Below are 9,342 nucleotides of genomic sequence, written 5' to 3'. Positions count from 1 at the left end.
CCTAGGAGAATTTATTCAGCACACAATAACATTTGTAGTGACATAACTTAGGCGAATTTCTTTCGGAGTTGTTGAATCACCTTCTTATTAAGCTGGAAACCTTTGGCGAGAACATCATCAAGAATAGGCGGATCAGAAGCAAAGATTATATTGGGAATCATGACGAATCCAGAATTTTGACTGTTGAAACTAGCAAGTATAGTTGCATTTGTACGTCCAACATTATATTGAAAGTGAACAAGCCCTTGTGGAACCACAAAAACATCGCCAGGCTTCAAAATTTTGGAGAAGAGACGACTCTTAAAGATGTTTTCAGCAGGTAAAAGAAATCCCGCGTAAATTGTACCCTCCAAAACAGTTATGAGCTCAGTAGCGCGAGGGTGCGTGTGAAGTGGGATAAGACCCTTTGGTTCGAAATCAGCACGAACTAAAGAAACACCAAGAGTATTGAGTCCGTACATATTGTTTACATCCACATATTCACAGAGTAACCAAACTTTTGCCTCACTAATTTCCCTCTTACATTAAGACCAGAAGCAAAGAAATCATCTACTGTTGCAAGATTTGGGTCTTTGCAAACCTTTCCATTCACAAAAACTGCACAAGTGAAATAAAATGAAGTTACCATATTAAGAGCTAACATATTACACAAATTCAAATTATACCAACGTATTGTTTATCCATCTTCCAAATGTATTTTGCGGAGGTTAGGTTTTATGTCCCCCCTCCTCTTTGTATTTACTATTTTGGATATTAATACATAGGGTACTGGTCAAAGCCCGCCTCAACGCGATGTATATATATATATATATATATATATAATGAATTAGTTAAGCCTGAGGGTTTCTGTGTAGTGATCATAAAAGTTCAATGCATGATTTAAGAGTTATGTGCAGATCATGGGTTCAAATCTTTTATAAGGAAATGACTCTTTATTTTGGTCTGCGAAAACAGAAGATCGGGTAAGGAATTTTGTTGACCGAGTGGGAAGGTGTGAGGCACCCCTTGAGTCCTGTGGTTCTAACAAGGTCGCTATATCGACTTATACTTAACTTAAACTATTCGATAAATTATGATTGAAGGCCTTGATTCGCTCATTTAAATGCACTAAAATTATTTAAAACTCTTGTATTAAATCGGTGAAAAGTTAATTTTAAAAAATATTCATCAAAGTGCATTATTGCATCCATGAAGTACTTTAAAATATCTCAGAAAGATGCGTGCGACGCATTCTTAGTTGAGACGAAAATTTTAAATGTGTCAAAAATTAGCCTAGCGTTAAAGGCATTTGCTTCATTTTTTGTAAACTCGAAATAATTTTTCTTGTTCTTTTTTTTTACTCCTTTCTTTTATCATTTAAGACGAATTTTGGATAAATTAGAATAAATCGCCTCGATTTGTTTTTTAGTCTTTTTCAATGTTCAAAGTCTTTCTTTTGCTATCTTTTTATTTTCTTAGTGTGCGTGCATGTTGTTATTTATGTGTGTGTGCAGGTATGTCTATCTCTTATTTTATTTCTTTAACTCCTTCCTACTAATTTCCACTAATTGATAGTAATAAATAATAATAATCACATATACCATAGCATGCAACATTAACAATATTTTCCACAAAGCGACAGTGATGCAAGTAAAACACCAAAACAGAACAAAACCATTCCGTTAACTTTTGAAAATTTCAGAACTTAGATCAAAAATAAAATTTTAGTCTATAATAAAATTTTAAATAAATTTAAATATCGTATTCCTCACAGAAGGGTAAAGAAAATAATAAATTTAGGCCACCTTTTATTAATTAACATGGTTGCCATTAATATCAGTCCAAAAAATTAAAATTTATGATTAGTTCATATATCTTGTTTAAACTTATCTTCTTTTTTAGCAACTCATTAACTTCTTAACATATTTACAAATATAGAGACTAATGGCGTTTAAGCAAAGATAATAATAATTTTTAAAAATTTGTTTAACTTAATCAAACTTTAAACATGAATAACGCATAAATCACGTACAATTCAGCCAACTTTAGAACAATCATGTCACCATTTACTAAATATTTTAATTGTAGAACTACATATTATAATTAATCAATGGCGCGCACTTATTGAGTAATACATGAAATCATTTAAACAACTTTATTTATGTTTCAATTCACAACGAAACTAATAAAAAGTAAATAGAAGAATATTGAATAAGAACTTGAGCGACAAACTAAATTAAATACGAGGATGAAGATGCCGCCACCGGAAACTCAAACGAAATTCCGAACTCTAAACCGAACTCTTTTTCCTCTTTTTTTTTTTCACGTTGAGTTTTCTTTTGGTTTTTGTACGTGTTTTCTTACTTTTCCTCTTATCTTCACCTTTGTTTTTTCTCTGTCTGGTTTTCTGATACACTCTGTAATTTGTAGGGAAAATAATGTACGTATTTGATTTAGGGAGTTTCACTTAAAAAGGGAGTGTGGAGGGAACAGTTGAGGGGTGGAGTCATATAAGGGGAAGAGGTTGGGTAGTTTTAGGATTTTAAATTTTGAAAAAAAAATTATTTAATTTTTATTTTATTATATATATATTTAAAATTACTATTATAGAAAATAACAATAAATAAATAAAATAAAAATAATAATAACAATAATAATAACTAAGTAATTTTATATTCAATAAAATACAATAAAAGTTTAAAAATAGCCAAAAATAAATATAATTAAGATAGTATTAAAACTACTAACTTATTTATTTAAAAAGAAACATATTTTTTTAAAAAATTTTTATTTATTATTATTTTTTTAAATTGAAATAAAATAAAATAATATCCTAAAATTAACTTCATTTAGTTATTTATTATTTTTTAACTAAAAAATAAAAAAAATTATTAAAAAATAAAATAAAAATAATATCGGATTATATATAAATATTTAATATCGAAAATATATATATTACACTCAGGGAGGGTAAAAAATTACGTATCTATAATACATATATTAGTTATATGAGTTTCTAAATTGCAAATTAAACATCTTTTAATTTTATACATAAAGAACTTATTTCCCAATTGGTTACCAAACTTTAATTATATATCATATACATATATAAATTAATACATAAATAACTTGCTTCTTTACTAGCTTATCAAACCACCCTTTATAATTTGAACTGGTCTGTTTAATTATCCCTTTTGTCCATCTTAGTCATTTCTTAAAAATGAAAGTCAAGGTACTTTTCTCATTTTAAAATTTAAAATGCAGGGTCAAGTTCAAGAAGTAAGCATTAATCAAGAATTTATTGAGCTAATAACTCAGATGGTCACTCAACTTTAGACTTTTATTCCAGAAAGTCACTCAACTTTGATCTTTACTTCAAAAGTCACCTTTCACATTTTTACCCAGAAAGTCACTCAAACTATTTAATCATTTTTTTAAATAACATTTGCTTATGTGAAATTATTAGTTAAATGCAAAATTCAGAAAAAAAAAAATTATCTCTTAATGACCCTTTTATCTTTATTCCCATAAATTTAGTATCTCCCGTCCTCTTTCTCATTTTTCTTCTCCTTCTCGCATATTGTAATTGATTCAACATTAAATATGTTTAATAAAATATCAAAGGATCACTTTAAAATTTAACTATAACCAAAGAATTAAAATTATAATTATTTTGCTCTACCTTTTCAATCCTTATTTCAACTTCTTTTTTTCATCTGATATTGATGTTCATATTGAAATCTAATTAAATTTAAATCTACACATTATATAACTTATTATAAATAATGCGCTCTCAACGATACAACCCCTGCCCCCTTCCTGTCTTCACTCTAAAGTAGATGTCCTTTTTTATAAATGTCTTTACTATATGTATGAAAAAAAAAATACTGTACTATATGTATACGTATGATGAATAAGGGATTTTATATCCATAACTAAATATTATTAGTAATATACCTACGTTATAGGGATTCATTATATGTATGTAATAACTACGTACACGTGACTTTTAGTAATAAATGAATTAAATTACGTATTATTTAGTTATATTTCGTCGTATTAATATAATTTATATTAATAATTTTTTATCCTTCGATTATTGTTAAATTTAATTTGATCTTTTAATATTTTATTAGGCATATTTAATGTTGAATCAATTATAATATGTGAGACGGAGAAAAAAATGAGAAATAAAAATTAATTTATGGGAATAAGGATAAAAGGGTCATTAAGAGATAATTTTTTATTTTTTTAAATTATGCATTTAAATAATAATTCCACATAAGCAAATGTTATTTAAAAAAAAAAAATAAATAGTTTGAGTGATAAAGATCAAAGTTGAGTAACTTTTGGGATAAAAGTCCAAAATTGAGTGACCATTTTAGTAATTAACTCAGAATTTATGTGGTCTGCTGTTTAAGGTAACCAGTTCAGCAGTCTACGTTCAACTTAATTAACAGCTCTGCGCACATGCATGGTAAATTTGAGCTTTCAAAAATTTGGGCTAATTTATTGAAATTAAAGGTAAAATGTTATTCATATCGGATGTTTACACCAATCAACGATTATAAAATATATATATATTTTTACATATACATTTATAACGACGAGTCACTAGACCATGATCAAGTGATGTCTTTTTCACATTAATTTTTTATTACTTAAATTAATTTGAAATAAACAACCGATGAGAGTAAATACTTATCGAAGTTAAATATCTTAACAAACAATGAAAGGTTAGTCAATTGATACATTTCGCAGAAAGTTTGGAAAAATGAGAAAAGTCCTCGATTGATCAATTGTTAATCTGAGCATGTCGTCTTATTTAAGTATTTGCCAATAATTCCTCAATTTGTTCCATTTTAGTTATCGCTTTAGTTCAAAAGAATAATCCTAAGCTAATTTTATTCACTTGTAGTGAAGTCATAATAAATCATTTTTTATTAGGTTGAAGAGAAACATCATATCGATGAGGGATGGGATTTTGCACTCTTTGTATAGTTAGACAATCCTCTTTTATTTGAGCTAATTTTTAAGGGATGAAATTAGTCTAAAATTTATTTATCATATGGGCCCCGGACCCATCCAATGCTGGTTCCGGAAGACAAATTAAAATGGAGGGCGGGGAGTGGGGGATGGGTTGGAAATACCCCCAATACACGAATGTAACCTTGCTTCAATCCGAAAAAGGGCCCAAGCATGTGTAGAGTGCACGGGTGTTGGGAGAAATACCATGTCGGTGAAGGATAAGATCACTAGACTCCTCATAACCAGACCCATATCCAAGGTGGGCTCTCAAACCAATTGAGGGGGAAAAGGTGTTGGAAATACTCCTGATCCACGAATGTGAGTTAGGTTTAATGTCTTTTTTTTTTTTTTTTCTCTGGGAAGTTAAGTTCAATGTCTATTTATCATTCATAGATATTATTGAAGAGAATTAACAGATCGATGAGGAAATTGATCCATGGAGTACTTCTAGCCAAGTCCATCTGATGTGTGGGCCCCGGACCAATTAGGGTGGGGTGGGGTGGGAGAGTATTTGAAATACTTCCTATCTAAGAATGTGAATTAGATTCGAGATTCATTTATCATATCATTATAAGATAACTGGTATGCCTGATACAAGAAAAGCAAGGAAAGGCACAAAACAACCAAACTAAGTTACAAAGCAAGAAGAAGAACACAACAATATTGTAACAACAACTCACGGATTCCCTAGAAACGAGAACAAACTAGTACAAACGATTACAAGAATAAAATGAACAAAGGATAGATAGTTAGACCTTAGTTGATATAATATTAAGAACCCAAGAATATGTGATACTCTTGGACCCTTAACACTACACGCAACAGTTAACCTAACTCCTACATTGACACAAGAGGGACTTTAATTCCTCTAAATACCAACATCTCAAGCCATGAATGCAACACTAGTGACACACTAGTATCACCCTAATTTCGGGTTGCCTCCTAAAGAGAAGAGAAGACTTGTCTTTCAAAGTATTATACAACTTACAAATATCATCAAAGTCTAAGTAGTAAATGACCTAACATATTCTATTTATAGTAGGTTACAAAAATTGTGTGAAATGTCTAAAAGACCCCTTAGTCAAAGGCTTCACTTTAGGTGTCCTTGGAGTGTAGTTTGTGGACTGTTTTGGAGACTATTTATGCCCTCCTTTGAACTTTACTTGCTCGTTCCAAGGCTCGGGTTCAACACATCTCACATATGTCCATCTTCGTGGTCATTCTCGTATCATTCTTCTCTTCTTAAAAAAGGATTCGACCTCTAATCCGCTCCTTGCAAAATCAAAGAAGGACAAACAAGCAAAATATCCTTATGACATGAGGGTTAGGATTAGCAAAATACACACATCACATGCCATGCTGAGGTGGGACAAACTTGGAGTATACCCACGGGTCCTTTGTGTTAAACATGAAAACTTTAGTGTAAATAGAACAAAGGAAGAGGTCATCATCAACAAAAAGAGGTAAGGAAGAACCTTGCCTTCCTTCATTAGCACCCACAATCAAACATTGCTTGTCGTCTTGAACAAGTATCAAGTGAGAAATATAGAAATTTCCACATTTCGAGAGGGTGCCGGGGTCAAATAAGAGAAGTAGCCAAGGGTCTAAGTTGAGGCTAACCCTTCCTTCCCCTAGAATGTCACTCCCTCAATCACGCATGAATTTGCTTTTAAGAGAAGACTAATATTCAAGAATAGAGAGATACGGCCTAGAAGTCCTAACTTAAAAAGACATATACCATCATTTACAACATTTCCATACACATGATCTCTATGAACAAAACTACTAGCAAGGCTTTTACCACACAACATGTTCAAAGAGTCACGTGCACCATCAAGATCAACCCTATAAACGCCATTACTAACTTAAGATTTTTCAAGTACACCACACATATGATCAAGTAGTGGAATACATTCATGAGTAAGTTGATCTTCATTCACATCCTCACTAGTTGTTGGCAACTCACATACCAACATAGACTCACCTTGGCTCGCACAAAAGTCAACTAGTGTGCGAATACTCTCATCAATTGGTAATAGAGTCTTACTCGAGTTATAAGGGCTAGCACTAAATGGACACAAATTATTCTTGCGAGAAGAATCAATTTCGTCATCTAAAGGATCAACTAGTGCTTGCGTACTTACAACAAGAGTTTGGTCCTCCCGCGACCTAACATCACCAAGAGTATCACAAAAGGATGACTCGATCACCTCTACACTAGGCAAAGCCACAACTACACCTACTTGGCTCTTACTAGCCACAACACAACATACTAAGTTCATAGGTGTGTAGGGGATAACGTTTTTACCTCGTAGCTCACATGAGCTACGGCCTTCCTCTTGACGTGTGTCCAGGCATCTCACTTGCTCTCTTTGACCTACCATACGATCCAACCTTTCATTTGCCATAGCTAGGTCTCGGGACATAGTGTCAAGGTAGGCCAAAATGACATTGGTGACATTTTTGTCCATGGGTTGAAAGGTTGAAGTAGCGGGTTCCCTTGTAATTGTACCTACAAAAATAAGAAAAGAACAAGCCTACAAAGCAAAGTACAAGTTAGTTCGGAACAACCTCACCACACTCTCACATACTTGATCGTATCACACTTGGATTCACAAGTATTGCAAGTCGGCTTGTAGTTCGTGATGAGTCGAGGGGTGAGTCTACTCCTTGGTCGGAATGGATTCTTTGTTTGCAGACTCAAGAAAATGATGTCCGAACTTAAACCAAGAAATTCTACAATTCAAAAACAAGAAAAACTCAAAATAACATAGACACAAACAACGGATGTAAATGATTAATTGACAATCCAGTAGGAGTTTACTAGTTTGTTAATTAGTTTTAGGATCAACTAATGAAACCAAGAATCAACAATTAAAAACTAAAAAAATCCAAATTTGAGCTTAATTATTGATATGAACAGTAGCAAGTGGTGACGTGGAAGTATGCAATTTGTCTCTGGCCCACACAACTTAGTCACAAATTTGAAATTTTCAACCTTCACATAATTTAGAATGAAAGACAATTGGTTTTGGAGGGAAAGTATAAGTCTTGAGTCTTTTGTAAGTTTATTCTAAAAAAAAAAAAAAAAGATGATCTTGACTTGTACTAGTTCCACTACAAAAAAGGGGTCAAATTGCGGGGGTTAATTTTGCGGTTTGTGGGGGTTTAAAACCCCCCTAAAATATAATTGCGGGGGTTTCCAAAACTCCCAGAATACGAGCCATTACAAACCAGTTGCGGCAGTTTTTTTTCGACCCCCATAATTAATTTGTGAGGGTTATTTTACGACGTTTACAACCCTCCGTAATTAATTTGCGGCAGTTATTGACCCCCGTTATTCTAAATTTAATTCTTTTTATAACAAATTTTTATTTAAAAATTGCGGGGGTTAAAACCTCTGTAATTTTTTTTTAAAATTTAGTAGGGCCCATCAATTTTCAGTAACTAATTATAGATTCTAATTTTAGCTCAAATTTACTTGTTCCTTTAGGCATAACCTATAGCCCAATATTTGTTCAATTCATATATCATTAATACAACAAAGTAATTAAATATTGTAATTGACAAGCATAATAAAAATACATTGAACATTAAACTTCAAAATTAAATTTTCAACGTAAACATCTTCAAACTCCAAATTTTCATCTTTAACTAGTATCTTCAAACTACAAAATTAAATTTAAACACAAAACCTTCAATATTCTAAAATTCACTCCAACCACACAATTAGATCATCATAATTGAATATCCAAGACAAATGCAGCGAAATTGAAGAATGTCATTAGGATCATTATCATCACGTGATCTCCTTGCATCTATGGGCGAAATAGGTCTACTAGCCGCATCACTTGGCTACATAAAAATGCAAAGTATAAGAATCAATCGATAAAGTTTCAGTCCTTATTATAAAACATTTATTGTGCTACATATTGTGTTTACATATTATGCTATTGTTTCATGTGAGAAGAAGATATGCTTATGTTACTGCAACTCTCCTATAAAGCATAATACATCAGCATATACTTAACTTTGAATGATTAATGTCCTAAAATTCCAAAGAGGAACAGATGTAAAATACTTAACATGAGAACAACAAAGAAGGGAATTAAGTCCAGTGCCATTAGTGTAACTATTATTTATTTATTTAAGGGAATTAAGGTACATGTTTAACAAGAACGAACATTTAAGTTTGATATAATGGCAAATCAATAGAAGCATATACTGCAAGTCAGTAACATAAGTGTAACTATATTAGAACAACTTCAGACTCAACTCTAATGTAGTCCAAGTACTGGTCCTTATCAGGGGGTGAAATCGATATGGAATCTTTCA

The 9,342-nt window shown here is 31.7% G+C and overlaps 1 pseudogene; it reads right to left on the bottom strand.

Annotated features, from left to right (window-relative positions):
• Positions 1-47: 47 nt before the first annotated feature.
• Positions 48-717, bottom strand: LOC107865748 (annotated as a pseudogene).
• Between the last annotated feature and the right edge of the window lie 8,625 nt (positions 718-9,342).

The sequence above is a fragment of the Capsicum annuum genome, chromosome 3, assembly GCF_002878395.1.
Source record: "Capsicum annuum cultivar UCD-10X-F1 chromosome 3, UCD10Xv1.1, whole genome shotgun sequence".
NCBI lineage: Eukaryota > Viridiplantae > Streptophyta > Magnoliopsida > Solanales > Solanaceae > Capsicum > Capsicum annuum.
Note: the sequence above shows the minus strand (reverse complement) of the source record. Positions and strands in the feature narration are given on the sequence as shown.